This window comes from Mustela erminea, chromosome 6 (assembly GCF_009829155.1).
Source record: "Mustela erminea isolate mMusErm1 chromosome 6, mMusErm1.Pri, whole genome shotgun sequence".
Classification (NCBI taxonomy): domain Eukaryota; kingdom Metazoa; phylum Chordata; class Mammalia; order Carnivora; family Mustelidae; genus Mustela; species Mustela erminea.
This window is the reverse complement of record NC_045619.1, coordinates 23625781-23643064: the sequence shown is the minus strand read 5'-3', so window position 1 is coordinate 23643064 and position 17284 is coordinate 23625781.

Genomic DNA, 17284 nt, shown 5'->3' with positions numbered 1-17284 from the left:
CTGCCACGAGCAACTCCACAGTCTCACTTTTATTAGATAGAAAACAATAGCCAACAGAAGGACCGATGAAGGTCAAACGTTAGTCGCGTCCTGTGGACAAGCAAGGAGGAGGATAAACTTTAGAGTTAACCACGCACGTTCAAAGGGCTCATCTAACTAACAACGGGCGCTTCTGGGAAGAGAAAGGAGCAATAACAGAAAAGGGAAGCAGGTGGTTTTCGTTCCACCCTGAGCTGACCGGGTGTTCCTGGGTGCTCGGCTTCCCTGAAGCAGGCAGCGTTCCTCCCTGGGCAGGCCAGGCGTTCCCGGCTGCCCGGCTTCTGTGAAGGTGCTGCCCTCCGCCCTGAGCGAGCCGGGCATCCCCAGCTGCCCAGCTTCACGGTTGTGTATCGTCCTTCTCCCCAAAGATCTGTTGCCAGTATATGTATTTCTTAAGGCCATATCTAAATGTGCTTGGTAACTAGTAAAATCCTCCAGGGGTTACAGTTTAAGTAACAAATTGTTCCGAGGGGCAGCAGCATTTCCATGAGGTATTCATTGACCCTAAAGTAGTACTTCATCAGTATCAGCATCCTCAGAAAAGTAGTAACTTGCTATATCGATATTATTATTAGATTTTGAAAAGGGGAAAAGGTTGCCTTCCAGGTAAGAACTGTCTTGGAGCTTATTGTTTAACTACAAACAAAGGTTTTTCAGCTCTGTGGTATTCTTTAACTTTGTACCATTGGCAGGAGGCAAAATGATAATGGATAATAGCTTAAAAAGTCACTTTTTATATAGCAAGTGAGCCTGAGACTTTCAGTCCTGCAAATTAAGTTAAAATGAATGGCTTCTGAACAGCACATTGGGTGACAGGAAGTTTATAAATGTTATGTCTCCAGAGGTATTCCAGTAATAGTAAGTTTGGGCAGAAAAAGCTTTTTCTGTAACAGTCTCATTGGAAGAACCAGCAGTCTTCAGAGAGATTGGTTAATAAGTCAGTTACCTGGGTGTCGAAAATGAAATAGAAGAGGTAGGGGAATAAAAAAGACTTTGAAGGAGAAAAATGTTAATTTAGCCAATTCAGTGCTTCTCCTACTAGAGTAATATTCAAGGCTGGCTAACTTATTCATTGTGGTTTTGCTCTAATTTTCATTTGTATGACAGCTTCCATGAATGCAGGGCTTTTTGTTTTGGTCACACAGAGCTGATATGGAGAAGACAGTGGACATATGATTTGGGTGTGGTGCTGGGAGAAGGTTGGAAGTGGCATTAGCAAGACCACCAGGTGTGCTGTCTGATTGCGCAGCCCAGCATGTGCAATATGGTGCTGTTGCCATGAGCTACCCTTTTTCTGCTGTTGCTTTTGCGCATCTCAGTAGGAATCGAAGCAATGGTAAGTGGTATATGTGTATGTCACAGCCTGACAGTCGTCCCTACAAAAAGCAGTTTAATTTTCTCATGTAAAGGTGCTCTCAGAGGAAACACAATTAATTGGCTTCTGAAATGTCTTGACACTTTGAGATCATTGGACAGATGATTCTGTATAAGTTCACAAACAGAATGTGCTTGGATATGTACAAGGAAGAGCAGCTCTTTGAAAAAAGGCAGTGTTGTTTGCTTTTTTTTTTTTTTTCTTGTCCTTGGGATGGATAAGGTTCTGAAACAGCCTAGAGAGCGAGAGGATTGAGGTCTCAGATTTCACAAGTTACCAACCCAGCAAGTCTCGTGCTTTTGTTTCCTACACGAACTCTACATATGTTTACACATAGTTTCTCTTATTTTCTGCTAGCCCAGGAGTTAATAGTGTTGTTAAATAAATGAATGTATTAATTTTAATGTGAAATTATTTTTGAAAAAGCAGGAATGTTTTCTCAGGGAAGCTCATAAAGTATTCATTTTTCTATCACTACACTGTAAATCTGTTTACCAGTTATAATCATTTTAAGATTTAGTGTGTGTGCTCTTTGGTGATTATTTTAACCAAGAAGTCAGGGAAACATAACACATTATCATCTCTCTCTTACCTTCTGCCCTCCTTTCTCTGGTCCCCCTGTTGTTGCCTCAGTTCAGGCTTGCATGCTCCCTTGCCTGGACCACTGCAGTAGCCTCTTTCTAACTGGGCTCTCTTACTCCAGCTTTGTCTCTCTGCAGATCCTCTGTATGAAAGTGATGGATCTCAAGGACCTGTATGATCGGGTGAATTCCTTCCATGGTTTTCAGTGTTTAGAGAGAACATCCAAACCCTATACAAAGCCATTCAGAGATTGACCCATTTCTTTATCTCTAATCCAGTGATTCTCAACCAGTTTTGCCTCCCAGTGGATAGTTGACAATGTCTGTGTAACATTTTTGATTGTCACTATGGTTGTGTGTGTGTGTTTCTGATGTCTAGTGGATAGAGGCCAGGGGTGCATCTTACAGTGCACAGGGCACCTTCTGCAGCAGAGAAGCCTAGAGTCTAAAATGTCTATAGTGCTGAGGTTGAGAAATCTTCCTCTTATCTAATTTGCTCACTTCTGTGCTTCCAGGACTCCAGCCACAGGAAACTCCTTCTCCTCTATGACTATACCATGCTGTTTCTCTTGTCCTACTCTTTGCACATGCTGTTCTCTCTGACTGGAATACCTCCCTCCGCTTTTACCATCTGGAGGTAAAGTTCTTATCCTGGGCTCTCATATCATCCCTTGGGTCTCTGTGTGATTTGTGCTTCTGTGGATTGTAATGTTGGTTTTTAATTTTTTTTCTCTTGTTCCCTTCTGGGAAGAGCTATTCATGTCAGGTACCATATCTGACATTTTTCTATTTGAACCATCTGTTACAAGTCTTGGCATATAGTAGATGTTAAGCATGCTTGTTCATTGGATACTTGGCAAGACGCATGGATAATAGAATCTGTGTTTCAGTCAGGTGATAGAGACAAATATTGTTCATAATCTGAGACTACTAATATTCCATCTTAGAAATTACTCTTTTATTTCATTTTTTTCAGTGTCACCTTCTTGGTTACTTTTTGTTGATTCCCACTTTGACTACTAGTGCCTTGAATATAGTTGGTGATCAGTAACCATTTACAAATGAATGTTGGCTGTAGGTCTAAGTGTAAACAGATCATAGCACTGGGTAACTTTATATTCGTTCTCTTTAGGAAGGAAGAAAGAGGTTTTTTCCCCCGTCAAAATTGATCTGGGTCACCTTGTTCTTCCTCTGTTTCCCTCTACTCCTTGGTAGCTCCCTAACCCTTCTTCCACCCATTATAGCTCAGAATACCCTCAAAACTTGGGTGCAGAACTGAAGACCCCTGGAACGAGAAGGCTTGGGGGCATCCCACCAATATTTCACTTCACCCCCTCAAGACCAGAACATTAAGTCCCATCCCTGCTGCACCTGTAATGGCATCAATTTATCTCCTCCTTGGGCCACAGCCTCTTCTCTAGGTTTCGCCCCCTCCAGTTATGAATGCTGGTTAGTTCACCCTGCTTCTACTCTTAAACAGCAAGTTAAACAGCTGTTTCTATCTTTAACTTTCCTTTATCATCTCGAGGAGAAGGGTCTATCTAGTTTCTTCTGAATGTCCTTTCTTCCTCTGGCCAGAGACATGGATCATCAGAGAGAGATAACTTTCTCAGGGTCTGTATTTGGGTGATTTTCCATTCACTCATGCAGCTTCCCCATTCCCACTTTTTTCTCTCAATATAGTCAGACTGTTGATGGTTCCTGGTTTTGGACCCATTTTCTTGTTCCCTGGTTTTTCATTTTTATTATAGATTCTGGGCCTCTCCTGTGTGTAACATAATTATTTTCTTTCTTATGAAGTCTTCAGTTATTCTCCTGAACTCTTGTTCTCTGCCCTCATTTCTCTGTAGGTACCTGTTAGCACTTAGATAATCTTCCCTCTGAATTTACCATATTCTTTCTAGGTGATGACTTTTTTTAAAAAAATAGGCCTTTAACTTGAGTCTTCTACCTATTGTACCTCTTGAGTAGCAGATGCTTGGTGGTCTTAATCTTTGGATTATTATGGCTGAGAAGTGGGGTTGGTTGGGCGGGGGTAGAAAGGGAGTGTTTAAGAAAGAAAGAGGCAAGAGATCTTCATTTCAGTCTTATCAGAAAAGAGCGAAGATCACAGTGACGGGGATTCTTTTCTATTAAACTCAGCTCTGGGTTTTGTAGAACTTCCTTTTCTTTCTTAAAGACTTGATCTCTACTTCTACCCGTAAGCAAAGTTTCAGTAGTTTGTGGAATCTGAAAAAGCAAAACCAAACTCAGGAAGGTTACTGTTGAAGTCTATTCAGTATTGGGCATGACAAGCTAAGAAACATCAACCTGCTCGTGTGATGGCATCCAGAGGGGAAGGTGGGTGTGTTCAAGACTAATAGCTCTGGATATGAAATGAACTAAGGAAGAAAAAAGTCTATTTTCAGCAGGAACTCCAATCAGGAAGTTGCCCTTCCCACAAATATAAAATAGAAACAGAAGTAGAAATAAACAATAAACAAAACCTTCTCTTTCCTTTGCCGCTGGCAGACAAAAAATACAAGAGTCCACCGACATCTCAGAGGTTAGACAGGCAGTGAATCCTAATATATTGTAAACTGAGAGACAAACAGTGTATTCCAGGGGTTTTCACAGAATGTAGGCAACCAGCACATTACAGAGGGTATTGGCAGGAAGCAAAGTATTCTCCGCAAAATGATTGATCATGAGAATGCATAAAGTGAACTCTGAAGTGGGTTGAGAAATTTAACAAAAGGGCGCTGATGAGAATTGCAGCTATTCCACTGTGGACCAGGGTAGAATAAGAATAGGTTGGTGAAGTTGGAGGAAAAGTGAAATTCAGATTATGTCAGAAGCACAATCCCCTACCCTCCGTGGCTGAGCAGTTTTAGCAATTTTTTCCGTAAGAAAGAACAAGGTGTTTCTTTTGGAACCCTACCCTCTTTCCTTTGTATTTGTGTGTAAATGAAGTTCAGTCATTCTCAATGTGCTTGTTAACTTCATGAAGTCTGACGGTAACCTCACCTGCTTTTACGCCATGCAAACGACGGATCCCGTTCCAGCCGTGCGTCGGGCACGTGGAGCGGGACGAGCGGCTAAGCAGCGGTCCTACAGAATGTTGTCATGACCAAGCTCCCTATCCCTGCCACAAGTTCTTTGGTATAATGTAAGCCTCCTATAATCAGAACGCAGTTTACCACAATGATTCAGTAGTCCCAGCTCCCTCGCAACACTCACTGTGGGACGAGCGGCTAAGCAGCAGGCCTACAGAATGTTGTCGTGACCAAGCTCCCTATCCCTGCCACAAGTTCTTTGGTATAATGTAAGCCTCCTATAATCAGAACGCAGTTTACCACAATGATTCAGTAGTCCCAGCTCCCTCGCAACACTCACTGTGGGACGAGCGGCTAAGCAGCAGTCCTACAGAATGTTGTCATGACCAAGCTCCCCTATCCCTGCCACAAGTTCTTTGGTATAATGTAAGCCTCCTATAATCAGAACGCAGTTTACCACAATGATTCAGTAGTCCCAGCTCCCTCGCAACACTCACTGTGGGACGAGCGGCTAAGCAGCAGTCCTACAGAATGTTGTCATGACCAAGCTCCCCTATCCCTGCCACAAGTTCTTTGGTATAATGTAAGCCTCCTATAATCAGAACGCAGTTTACCACAATGATTCAGTAGTCCCAGCTCCCTCGCAACACTCACTGTGGTTTTGAATATTTTAAAAGATGTTATCAGAAAAAGGTCAAATATCAAGAAAATATATGGTGACAATATGGAGTACATGAAAGATCTTGAAAGCTATTTATAATCAATGAATAAATATTCTGGGATTAGTATAGATTCAGTTCAGTGTCCCTTACATGATTTAAATCAGTAGCTATGGAAACTCCTACTTGAAGCTTATTGTAATAAGGATGAAATGCTGACCTCTGTCATCAAAGAAAGATTCAGCTGTGTTCAGGATGGTGAAGGGAACTAATAATGCACCTTAGAAGGGTTGAAAACAAAGGTCAAAAATAAGGTTCCAAGAACATTCTGAATACTTTTTTTTTAATGTAAAATTTAACACACACACACACACACACACGCACACGCACACGCACGCACGTGAGAGGATGATATAATGACCCTAAGGTTCAGTTAGATTCAAGTCCAGTTTTCAGGCCATACTTTTTCCTGGGTGATGCTCTGTCCTTGCTGCTTCATTTCGTGAAGCCATAGGTCTGGTTGTCCCACTTGAAGTGATGCTGAAATCCATGAGTGGGGATAAGTGTGTCAGCCTCACCTTCCATTATAAAGTTTCTGTTTCTTGTTGATTGTTAACTAGGTCCACTGTTTCATTAAAGGGCTTGTAAAATGTTGATTTTCTGGTTCTATCATTCCTTCTGCATTTATTATTAGCAGAAATTTTCCTAAATTTCTTCATTGATTGTTTGATTACTCTGCAACACATAAAATACCCCATTAAGTACAGGAAGGACAGATAAATGCCTCATTCATTCCTTTTATCTTTCAGCTTTCTGAATCACTTGTTGGGGCCCCAGCGGTTACATTTGTGACCAACTGACAAATGGGACCTGGGGGGTTGTTTTTGAACTCTCTTTGTTAAGGTCATTGGTGAGATGTTTTTGTCCTCCCATTCTGGAATTGTATTATCTTTCTTGGTTAACTGTAACCCTCTAAGTGCCTACACATACACTGCCTTCAACAAAAACTAGTAAGAATTCTGACACAGAATTGTCAACACAGAGGTGTTGAGTTGAAGGAAGAGTTACGGTTTTCATGTTCTTTCTTCAGGTATTTTATGATTTGGGTATAATACAAGGACCTCCCAGACCTGACACTGCAAGGGTAGGTTTAAATATAAATTCTAGATGTTGAGAGGTGATGTATGGTCTTCTCCTTTCCTTGTGGCAGGCCTATTGTAAGGATGTGCACATGCTTATGATATATGAACAGTGAGCTGCTGTGGCCATGGCATTTCTCTCTGTTAGGCTCCAGGCATCCTGGTAAGGACATACTTGGTGTTGCCAGCAGGCTCTGTCAGGTGTATTAGGAAATAACAACAGCATGCTTCTGTGGAAGATAGCCACTGTATATAAACTGCACTGTAAATAGGTTTAACCCCAAGGAATCACTAGCAGTGTAAATAGGTCTAACCCCAAGGAATCACTAGCACTTACAGTGGGCAATGTACTAACATTGGTTAGTACTTTATTTGGGGGATCAAGTGGCACAGGGGGAGAAGGAATTATTTGAAAGAGAAAATAAATTATTTATTTATTTCTTGCTTTCCTTCTCTTCTATCATCCTTTGGGCCTCTGAATTCAGTTTGGGGACCACAGAATGGTGAAAGTAAAAAGCTTGTGGGGTTTTAGGGTGCCTTGGTGGCTCAGGCGGTTAAGTGTCTGACTCTTGATTTTGGCTCAAGTCGTGATCTTAGGGCTGTGAGATTGAGCCCCGTGTAGGACTCCATGCTGGGTGTGGAGTTTGCTTTAAGATGCTGTCTCTCCCTCACACTCTACCCATCCCCACAAAATAGCTTATGGGATTTAGATAAAAAGCTTCTTGAAATTTAATTTTTGGAAGCTGTTTGTGCTAAAAATAGTATTTAGAGAAGAGGACTAAAGGTGGGACCAAAGAGACTTTGGAGGGCAGGGTTGCAGGATAAAATACAGGATGCCCAGCCTAAAGTTGAATTTCAGATAACGATTACATTTTTAGTAGAAGTATATCTCAAATATTGCATGGGACATAATTCTACTGAAGAATATTTATTTATCTGCATTCAACTTTAACCGGATGTCATGTACTTTTATTTGCTAAATCTGGCAACTCTACTTGGAGGGCTGAGGGAACAATCTGAGAGTGTTTGTGGTGCTATGTGCTGAGCCTCCAGCCCTATAATTATCTCAGAAAAACTCAAAGGAGTGCTAGTAATGACCACGTGCTGCTGATATTCATCAGAGCAAAGCCTGCTGTTCCCTAATAGGCATAATTTTTAATGTCCCTCTTACTTTATAAAAGTGAATATCAATAGGCATAGCATTTTCTGGGGGTTAGAAGACCCCAGGCTAATCAGTCTTTCTCACTGAGCATCTTAGTTATATGAGGTCCTAATCTGCGAACAGTGAAACACCAGGAGCCAAGGGCAGTTGTCTCTAGATTTAACTGGGTGAAATGGATGTTAAATAAAATTTTGTTTAACTTTTTCAGACATCCAGTGAACAGGCTAGTGTGAAACTTGGCATTTTTCATGGCCTGATTATAGAACTGGAGAAATTAAAGGAGGCATGAATATCTATTTGTTTTAAATGTTGTTGCAGGAAATAGATTACATTAAATATTTTTGGTGATCTTTGAGAAATTTGTTCATGGGATTTCTCTGTACTTTCAGCAATGTCTGAGATGTTCTTCCCCCGCCTTAGAGCACATGTTGATTTTTGTCATGTATGCAAATCTGAAATAGAAGCAGGGAGGCCAACCATCTGTATGTGATGTTGAATAATTCTCTAAGAGGAGTCTTATAAGATGAAGAACTAAAAGTTTACAGTTTGAGCATGCAGAATACCTTTTATAAACAGTGTTTCCTTCATTTCAGTGTTGTTTCTATGAGCTGCTATTTTTGTAAAACATGTCTGCAGGCTCAGCCTCTATGGATTGGTGGAGGGTTGTTACTTGATTAAAAACAGGACCAGTCATAATAGATCTCTGTCCTTAATCCTTTCTGTGATCACCTGAGATGTCTCCAGCATTCCTCCAAAAACCAGTCAATTCCTGTTATCCCCTAAACCAGAAAGTTCAAGTTGGTTTTCCAAAATCTGCAACCAAAAGAGTCCCAACTAATAAAACTCAGAACCACATTTTTATTTATAAAATATAGTGTATAAACCTTTAGGTTACTTTAAAACAAAAACAAAAAATCAAAGCTCAACCTATCCTCAGCCTACTCTTGAAACATTTCTACTTATACTTAATTTAATGCTGGCCCACCTCCAGGAAGCTTTTTATTTTTATTTTTTTTTTTTTTAAAGATTTTATTTATTTATTTGACGGAGAGAGATCACAAGCAGGCAGAGAGGCAGGCAGAGAGAAAGGAGGAAGCAGGCTCCCTGCTGAGCAGAGAGCCCGATGTGGGGCTCGATCCCAGGACCCTGAGATCATGACCTGAGCTGAAGGCAGCGGCTTAACCACTGAGCCACCCAGGTGCCCCCAGGAAGCTTTTTTTAATCATTCTTTCAAAATTCCTTTTCTATTCAGTGAACCATCATATTTCATTATTTGTGCTGCTCATATCACACTTAATTTGTATCATATTATATCACAATTATTTTTGCTCACCTCTTCCTCCTGTACTTGTGAGTAGGGATCATTCTTCTATTCATTTTAGTAGCACTCACAATATATACATTGTAAGTAAAATATAATATGTATTAAGTGGGTGAGTAAATATTCTCTTGGTTATGTGTTCTTAATTGAATATAATAGAGGTTTGGGTTGTTCTTTATCCCAAAAAAGTAACTTAGAATGAAAAAAAAATTACTTAGAGATGTACAAATATGCATGTGAATGGTATATATAATACAAAATAGAAAAAATAATTTTTGAAAATCTGATACAAAAGGCAGTGGCGAAATTCTCTATATGCTCTGAGAAGACCAGCCTCCATCAGTGACAGAGGGACAGAGGAAACTTCTTAATTGTCATGTGCCATTAGAGACAGTGAAAAAGGTTCCCAGCCACATCCCTGAGCTGCTTCTGGGAGGAAAGCAGGAAGAGGCTCATCAATAAAGTCAGTCTATGTAATGGACTAGATTCCCAGAGGAAGCCATATTGGATGGAGGGCCAGGGGGAATTCAAGTGAAATCACCCCGAGGGAAGACATCTGGATGTTGGCCAGAGCACAGTGGCTGGAATGTCAGAGTAGCTCCAGGTACAATACCTTGACAGTCCCTATTCTGAGCTGCTCACATGGGCAAGCTGTGGTGTCTGGGGAAGAACTGTGTCTCTGGGGCCTATGAACTCTTCTATGAACCTCTTTTCTCCTAAGGGAAATCCCATAAAGTAGCTTTTTAAAGGAAGTAGAAGGAACTGTTTTCTTGGCCAAAGATGAATGCCAGAAGTTAGCCTTTCTGAAGAGGCTAGCAGAAGTGATGTTAGCTGCAGGAATGCTCGAGATGGAGATAAGGACAGTGAAAGGAAGAGCAGAGGGGCTGTGGGGCTCAATTCCATGGTCATCTTCCTCCTAGGTCTCCTCTTTCACCCATCCCAGAATCAAGGAAGGAATAATTGTGGATTCCTGGAAGTCTTGACCTAGTAATAATCATCCAGTGAAGCCTTATAGGCTAGTATTATGATAATCATGAGATAGTATATATTACTTACATAGGGTTACAGTATATAATACTAAGCATATGGTATTATAATAAAGAGTATTATCACATTATAGTAAATGTATATGGTATTACAGTAAACACAATACATTTGTATTCACCTGTATGAAGTTAAAGGACATCAGAGTGGCATGTATATGAATCATTTGTTTAACTATTTCCAGTTATTTGTAATTTTTTTGTAAGTTATTTCAGTTATTTGTAATTTTTCACTGTCATCAATAATATGGCTGTGAATTCATTGTATGGGTAAATCTCTATCCATATCTCTGATTATTTGTGGATATGTTCCTCAAGTAAAGTTAAATCCAAGAGTATAAATAATTTTATGGGTCTTGATACCCACCGCCTAATTGCTCTTTAGGAGGTGTGTACTAATTTATATACCAACCCATAGTTTAAAACAGTTCCTATTTCAGTGACAGCATTATGAGCCTTGAATGTTATCATGAAAATACAAATCTTTGCACAGGGAAAAATAGGTATGTTTAGAGTTTCTCGTATACCTTTTACTCTATTAATAGTATTGGAGAGGAAAACTATTTCCTCTGCCCTTCTAGGTTCTTTGGGAGGGCCTAGTAAATTGACTTAAGACAGATTAACAAGAGAAAAACAAATTTGATTATGTACGTATGGGAGCCTCGTGAGCGTATGAGACCCACATGTGGACAGGCAATTGAGCTTATATGCCATCATGAGCTAGAGCAGGGGGTAGGATCAGAGGCTTCAAAAGGGATAAAGACAATTTACAGAAAGATGAGAAGAGCAGATGTTTGATAACAAATGTTTGTCATGCTATACAGACACAATGGAACAGGAGAGGAGATTGATCTCCAAGCCTGGCCAAGCTCCCCATGGTTTACCACATCTGGCACATATTCTTTGTAGTTATCTGTTTCTCCACCAGGCCCTCTTTCTAAATTCTTTTTTTTTTTTCCCTAAAGATTTTATTTATTTATTTGACAGAGAAAGAGAGAAAGCATGTGCGCTCACACACGGTGGGGGGAGGGGGAGTTGGCAGAGAGAGAGGGAGAGACAGGCTCCTCTCTGAGCAGGGAGCTCAACAGGGCCTCGATCTCAGAACCCCAAGATTGTGACCTGAGCCGCAGGCAGACACTTAACTGACTGAGCCACCCAGGCGTCCCTCTGAATTTTTTAGGTAGTTAAGAGGAAAGGTAAAGCCTCCTTCTGAGTCTTTGGGCCTTGACTGACTTCAGTTTGATGAAATCCACATGCCAAAGTAGCACATCTTGGGAAGCCTTGTTCTGAACCCCTTCAATATGATGTATTATATTAATAAAATTTCTTTCATTGTACTTCTTAGATAAACCCTATTTGTTTGTGGAGAATTGTTTTTAAAAGGAGCAACTTGATTTCCTTTTTATCAAAGAAATATGTTCAGGATAGAAAGTACAGGCAAGCAGAAAGGGGAAAATAAAGATCACCTATAATCCTGCCTCCTGGAAATAACTACCATTAAAGTTCAGTATATGCAGTAGATTTTTGAACACTACAGGGCTTAGGGACACTGACCCTCTAAACAGTTGAAAATCCACATACACCTTTTGAATCCACAGAAACTTAACTACTGATACCTTACTGTTGAGTGGAAACCTAACCAATAATATAAACATTTAATTCGTATTTTGTATGTAGTATGTATTACATCTTGTATTCTTACAATAAGGTAAGCTAGGGAAAAGGAAATGTTATTAAGAAAATCATGAAGAGGGCGCCTGGGTGGCTCAGTGGATTAAGCCGCTGCCTTCGGCTCAGGTCATGATCTCAGGGTCCTGGGATCGAGTCCCACATCGGGCTCTCTGCTCGGCAGGGGGCCTGCTTCCCTTCCCCTCTCTCTGCCTGCCTCTCTGCCTGCTTGTGATCTCTCTCTGTCAAATAAATAAATAAAATCTTTAAAAAAAAAAAAAAAAAGAAAATCATGAAGAAAAGAAAATACATTTATAGTACTGTACTGTTTTTATTGGGAAAAAAAAAATTGCATACAGGGTGACCATGCTGTTCAAACCTTCTTTGTTCAGGGGCACCTGGGTGGCTCTGTAGTTAAGTGTCTGCCTGCAGCTCAGGTCATGATCCCAGGGTCCTGGGATCAAGCCTTGTATGGGGCTCCCTGTTCAGTGGGAAGTCTGCTTCTCCCTCTCCCACTCTTGCTGCTTATGTTCTCTCTTCTTGCTGTCTCTCTCTCTCTCTCTGTCAAATAAATAAATAAAATCTTTAAAATGAAAACAAATAATAAAAAAAAAAACCCTGCTCTGTTCAAAGATCAACTGTATATGTTTAGTCTGTTTTTTAGTGAATACATTTTAGTGGTTTTCAAATCTGGTTGCACATCACAATCACCTGTGTTGCTTTAAAAAAATACGTATGACCAGTCCTCATTTCTGGAGATTCACTTTCAGGAGGTACTTTATTAAAACAGTTTCTACCATTATGTTTAATGGTAATATGCCTTAGGGTTTTACCTATCCACCTTCCTTAGGTCATCTCATCAACTTTCAACACTTTGATAATCTATTGAGAAGTGACAATTCCTACTCTTAGTCCAGATGATTATACTAAGTATGAGAAACCTGTACCCCAGCAAGTACTACCCAACTCAATATGGGTGTGTTACAGATCCCCCAAACTCAAAATATCCAAAACTCACCTTATTACTTAATTGCAAAAACTGGTCACTACTGCAGTAGTCCCAATAATTCAACCATATACCCTCTTACTCATTTCAGTCCACATTGCCAGTCAGACTCAAAGTTCCAATGATCCCTGCCTTCTGTCCTTGTGTAATTCATATTTTTGTATAATTCCTTCCTCTTGAGTTTGGGCTGGCCTATCAACTTGCCTGTACCCAATAGATGGCATGTCTATGCAGGGAGGAACAAAGACCCTCAGTCCAACTGTTGCAAGTAACTAAATCCTGTCTAAAACTACACGAGCTTTAAGGCGTATCCTCCTCGGTTTCAGCCATCAGATGAGACTCCAGCCCTGGCCAACACTTTGGGCCTTGTGTGAGACTATGAAGCAGAAGACATGCCTGATCCATCAAAACTGTGAGATGAAAAATGTGTTTATGCTAGATTAGTGATAATTGTTATGCAGCAGTAAATAACTAACATAAAATGCATCCCCAAGTCCTATTGCTTCAGAATCTCTCTCAAATCTGATGTATTTTCCATGGCTACAGCCAGCTGTCTAGGGCAGTCATGATCACGAATCCTCTCAGTTATCCCGCTACCTTCTCACCCTGTCATTAGTCTCGTGGCCTCCATTCCTAATTTTTTCTTAACAGAACCATCTCTCACAATGGAAACTGGATCGTATTCCATTGCTTAAAAATCTTTTAGTACTCTTACACTGTTCTTGGGTTGAAGTTCAGAGTTTCAAGCATGAGTCACAAGGTTCTCTGTGACTCGGACCCCTGCTTGCCTCTTTCAGGTCTTAAATGCATCATGTTCTCTTGGTTCTTGGCTTACCCTTGCTGCTTTCTCTCTGTCTGAAGTGTTCTCTTACATACTTCCCCACTTGCCTAACTCCAGACCTTTCACCTACTACAACTCAGTTTTCACACACAAGCAATTTCCTTTAGCAAGTCTTTCCCCATCACTGAAGTCTGATCTGGATGCCTCCGTGGATTATCTGCTGGCTCCGTGTTCTTCACCTATTCATCTATCATCACCATCACCTATTTATTTGTCTCCTGTCCTCTGCAGACTCTAAGCTTTGGAGCACAAGGATTGTGCTATTTAATTTCCTAGCTGGTTGACAACAAATAATGGTTGAATGAATAAACAAATAAATAAATACCAGTGGAGGATCTTTGTTCTCTAGATTTGGTGAAACTTCTGAAACAGAGACCAATTTTCTGCATGTCTGGATCAAGCTTTGGCTTGATGCTTAAAACAAGTATCCAATCTCCTTCTGCAGTATAGCCCACCAGATCTCTGACACTGTGCCAGCTTTCTGCTTTCTGCTGTCAAATGGCCCCTGGGACTGCATTGTCTCCAGTGTTAATACTTATGAGGGATCAAACAGAGTGCAGCTGGTTCCTGGTTGTCCCAAGTTCAACCCAGGCTTCCAGCTTAGGAATGTCAGTAAGGTTCAGCTAAAGCTTCCTTCACTTAAATCCTGGATTTGCTGCTTTTTCTTGGGAGGGGTGCTTTGGGAATGGAACACATACATACTGGACCTTCTGTCAATATCTTTATCTTCATTTGATGAGAATTTTTTAAGTTTTGCCATGTGAAAGCTGTTCTTCTCTTTCAGGGTTCCCCCTGATTTCACTGGGTAAGTGGGGAGGAAGAAATCAAATGGCTGTGTTTAATGCCATTTGACCTGAAAAAAATATTTGCAATGATTTAAGCTTTACTCTTTAACTCATGTAATGCTCACCACAATCCTCTTACACATGACTGCCTGATTTCTAAGCTCCTGTTTTTAATTCATCTTTGTTCATAGGAATGTATCTTTAATATACTTTTAGAGTTCTGGGAATGTTTTTACCTTTGCTTCATACATAGATAATAAGTTGGTGAAATAGAAAATATTTAGATAGCAACCATTTCTGTTCATACTCTGTAGTTGTTGATCTGTAGTCCTCTGGCCTTTTTTTATACGGAGAAGTCTGAGGCCAGCCTGATATTTTTCCCTTGTGGATCACCTTTTCCTCTTTTTCTTTCTATCAGGAGGCTAATGTGATTTTTTTCTTTATCCTTGTAATTAAAATTTTTTTTCTAAAATGTAATAGCAGTTCTTAATTTTTCCTAAAATGCAGTAAGCCCCTGCATACTGGTCTGTATAGGCATATACTGGAGATATGGTGGGTTCAGTTCCAAACCTCTGCAATAAAGTGAGTATCTCAATAAAGTGAGTCAAATGAGTTGTTTGGTTTCCCAGTGCATATAAAAGTTATTTTTATATTATACTGTAGTCCATTAAGTGTTCAGTAGCATTAGTCTAAGAAAAAGTACATATTCTAATTAGAAAATACTTTATTGCTAAAAATGCTAAGAATCAACTGAACTTTCAGTGAGTCATAGTATTTTTGCTGGCAGTCTTGCCTCAATATGGGTGGCTGCTGACCCACCAGTGGTGGTGGGGTGGCTGTGGCAATTTCTTAAAATCAGACAACAGTGAAGTCTGTCACACTGATTCAGTCTTCTTTGCATGAAGGATTTCTCTGTAGCATGTGGTGCTGTTTGATAGCATTCTGCCTACAGTAGAACTTCTTCCAGAATTGGAGTCCATTTTCTCAAACCCTTCCATTTCTTTATCAACTAAGTTTATTTAATATTCTAAATCCTTTGTTGTAATTTCAAAAATATTCAATAGCGTCTTCACCAGGAATAGGTTCTATCTCAAGAAACCACTTTCTTTGCTCATCTATAAGAAGCATTTCCTTATCCATTAATGTTTTGCCATGAAATTGGAGCAACTCAGTCACATCTTCAGGCTCCATTTCTAATTCTTGTTCTCTTGCCCTCTCCACCACATCTGTCGTTACTTCCTCCACTAAAGTCTTGGATCCCTCATGAGAGTTGGAATCAACTTCTTTCAAACTCCCGTTAATGTTGATATTTTGACCTCTTCCCAGAGTCACACATGTTCTTAATGACATCTCAAATGGCAAATCCTTTCCAGAAGATTTTCAATTTACTTTGCCCACATCCATCAGAGGAATCACTGTCTATGGCAGCTATTGCCTTATGAGATGTGTTTCTTAAAGAATAAGACTTGAAAGTTGAAATTACTCCTTGATTGATGGGTTGTGGAATGGATGTTGTGTTAGCAGGCATGAAAACATTCATCTTGTTGTCCATGTCCATCAGAGCTCCTGGGTGACCAGGTGCATTGTCAGTAAGCAGTAATATTTGAAAGAAATCTTTTTTTCCAAGCAGGAGTTCTCAACAGTGGGCTTAAAATATTCAGTAGGTCATGGTGTAAACAGATGTGCTGTTGTCCAGGCTTTGTTGTTTTACTGATAGAGCACAGGCAGAGTAGACTCAGTGAATTCTTAAAGGTCCTGGAATTTTCAGGATGATAAATGAGCATTGGCTTCAACTTAAGGTCACCAATGGCATTGATTTCTCTGACAAGAGAGTCAGCCTGTACTTAGAAGGTTTGAAGCCAGGCCTTGACTTCTCCTCTCTAGCTATGAAAGTCCTAGATAGTAACTTCTTCCAGTTGAAGGCTGTTCTGTGTACATTGAAAATCTGTTGTTTAGTCAAGCCACTCTCATTAATTACCTTAGCTAGGTCTTCTGGATCACTTACTGCAGCTTCTACATCAGCACTTGCTGTGTTATCTTGCACTTCTATGTAATAGAGATGGCCTCTCTCCTTAAACTTCATGAGCCAACCTCTGTTAGCTTCAAAATTTTCTTCTGCAGTTTCCTCAGTCTACACAGAATTAAAGAGAGTTATGGCTTTGCTCTGGATTGGGCTTCAGCTTAAGAGAATGTTGAGGCTGATTTGATCTTGTACCTGGAACATTAAAACTTTCTCCGTATCAGCAGTAAGGCTGTTTCACCTTCTTATCATTTATGTGTTCTCTGGAGTAGCTCTTTTAATTTCCTTCAAGAACTGTTCCTTTGCACTTACATCTTGGCTAATTGAAGCAAGAGGCCTGGCTTTCAGCCGATGTTGGCTTTTGACATGCCTTCCCAACTAAGCTTAAATCTAGCTTTTGATTTAAACACAGGAATGTGTGACTCTTCCTTTCACTTGAACACTTAGAGGTCATTGTAAGGTTATTAACTGGCTTAATTTCAGTGCTGTTGTGTCTCAAGGAATATGGAAGTTCTAGGAAAGAGAGGGAGATGGGAAATGGAGGAATAGCCAGTTGGTGGAGCAGTCAGAACACATACAAACATTTATCACTGACATTTACTGTCTTAAA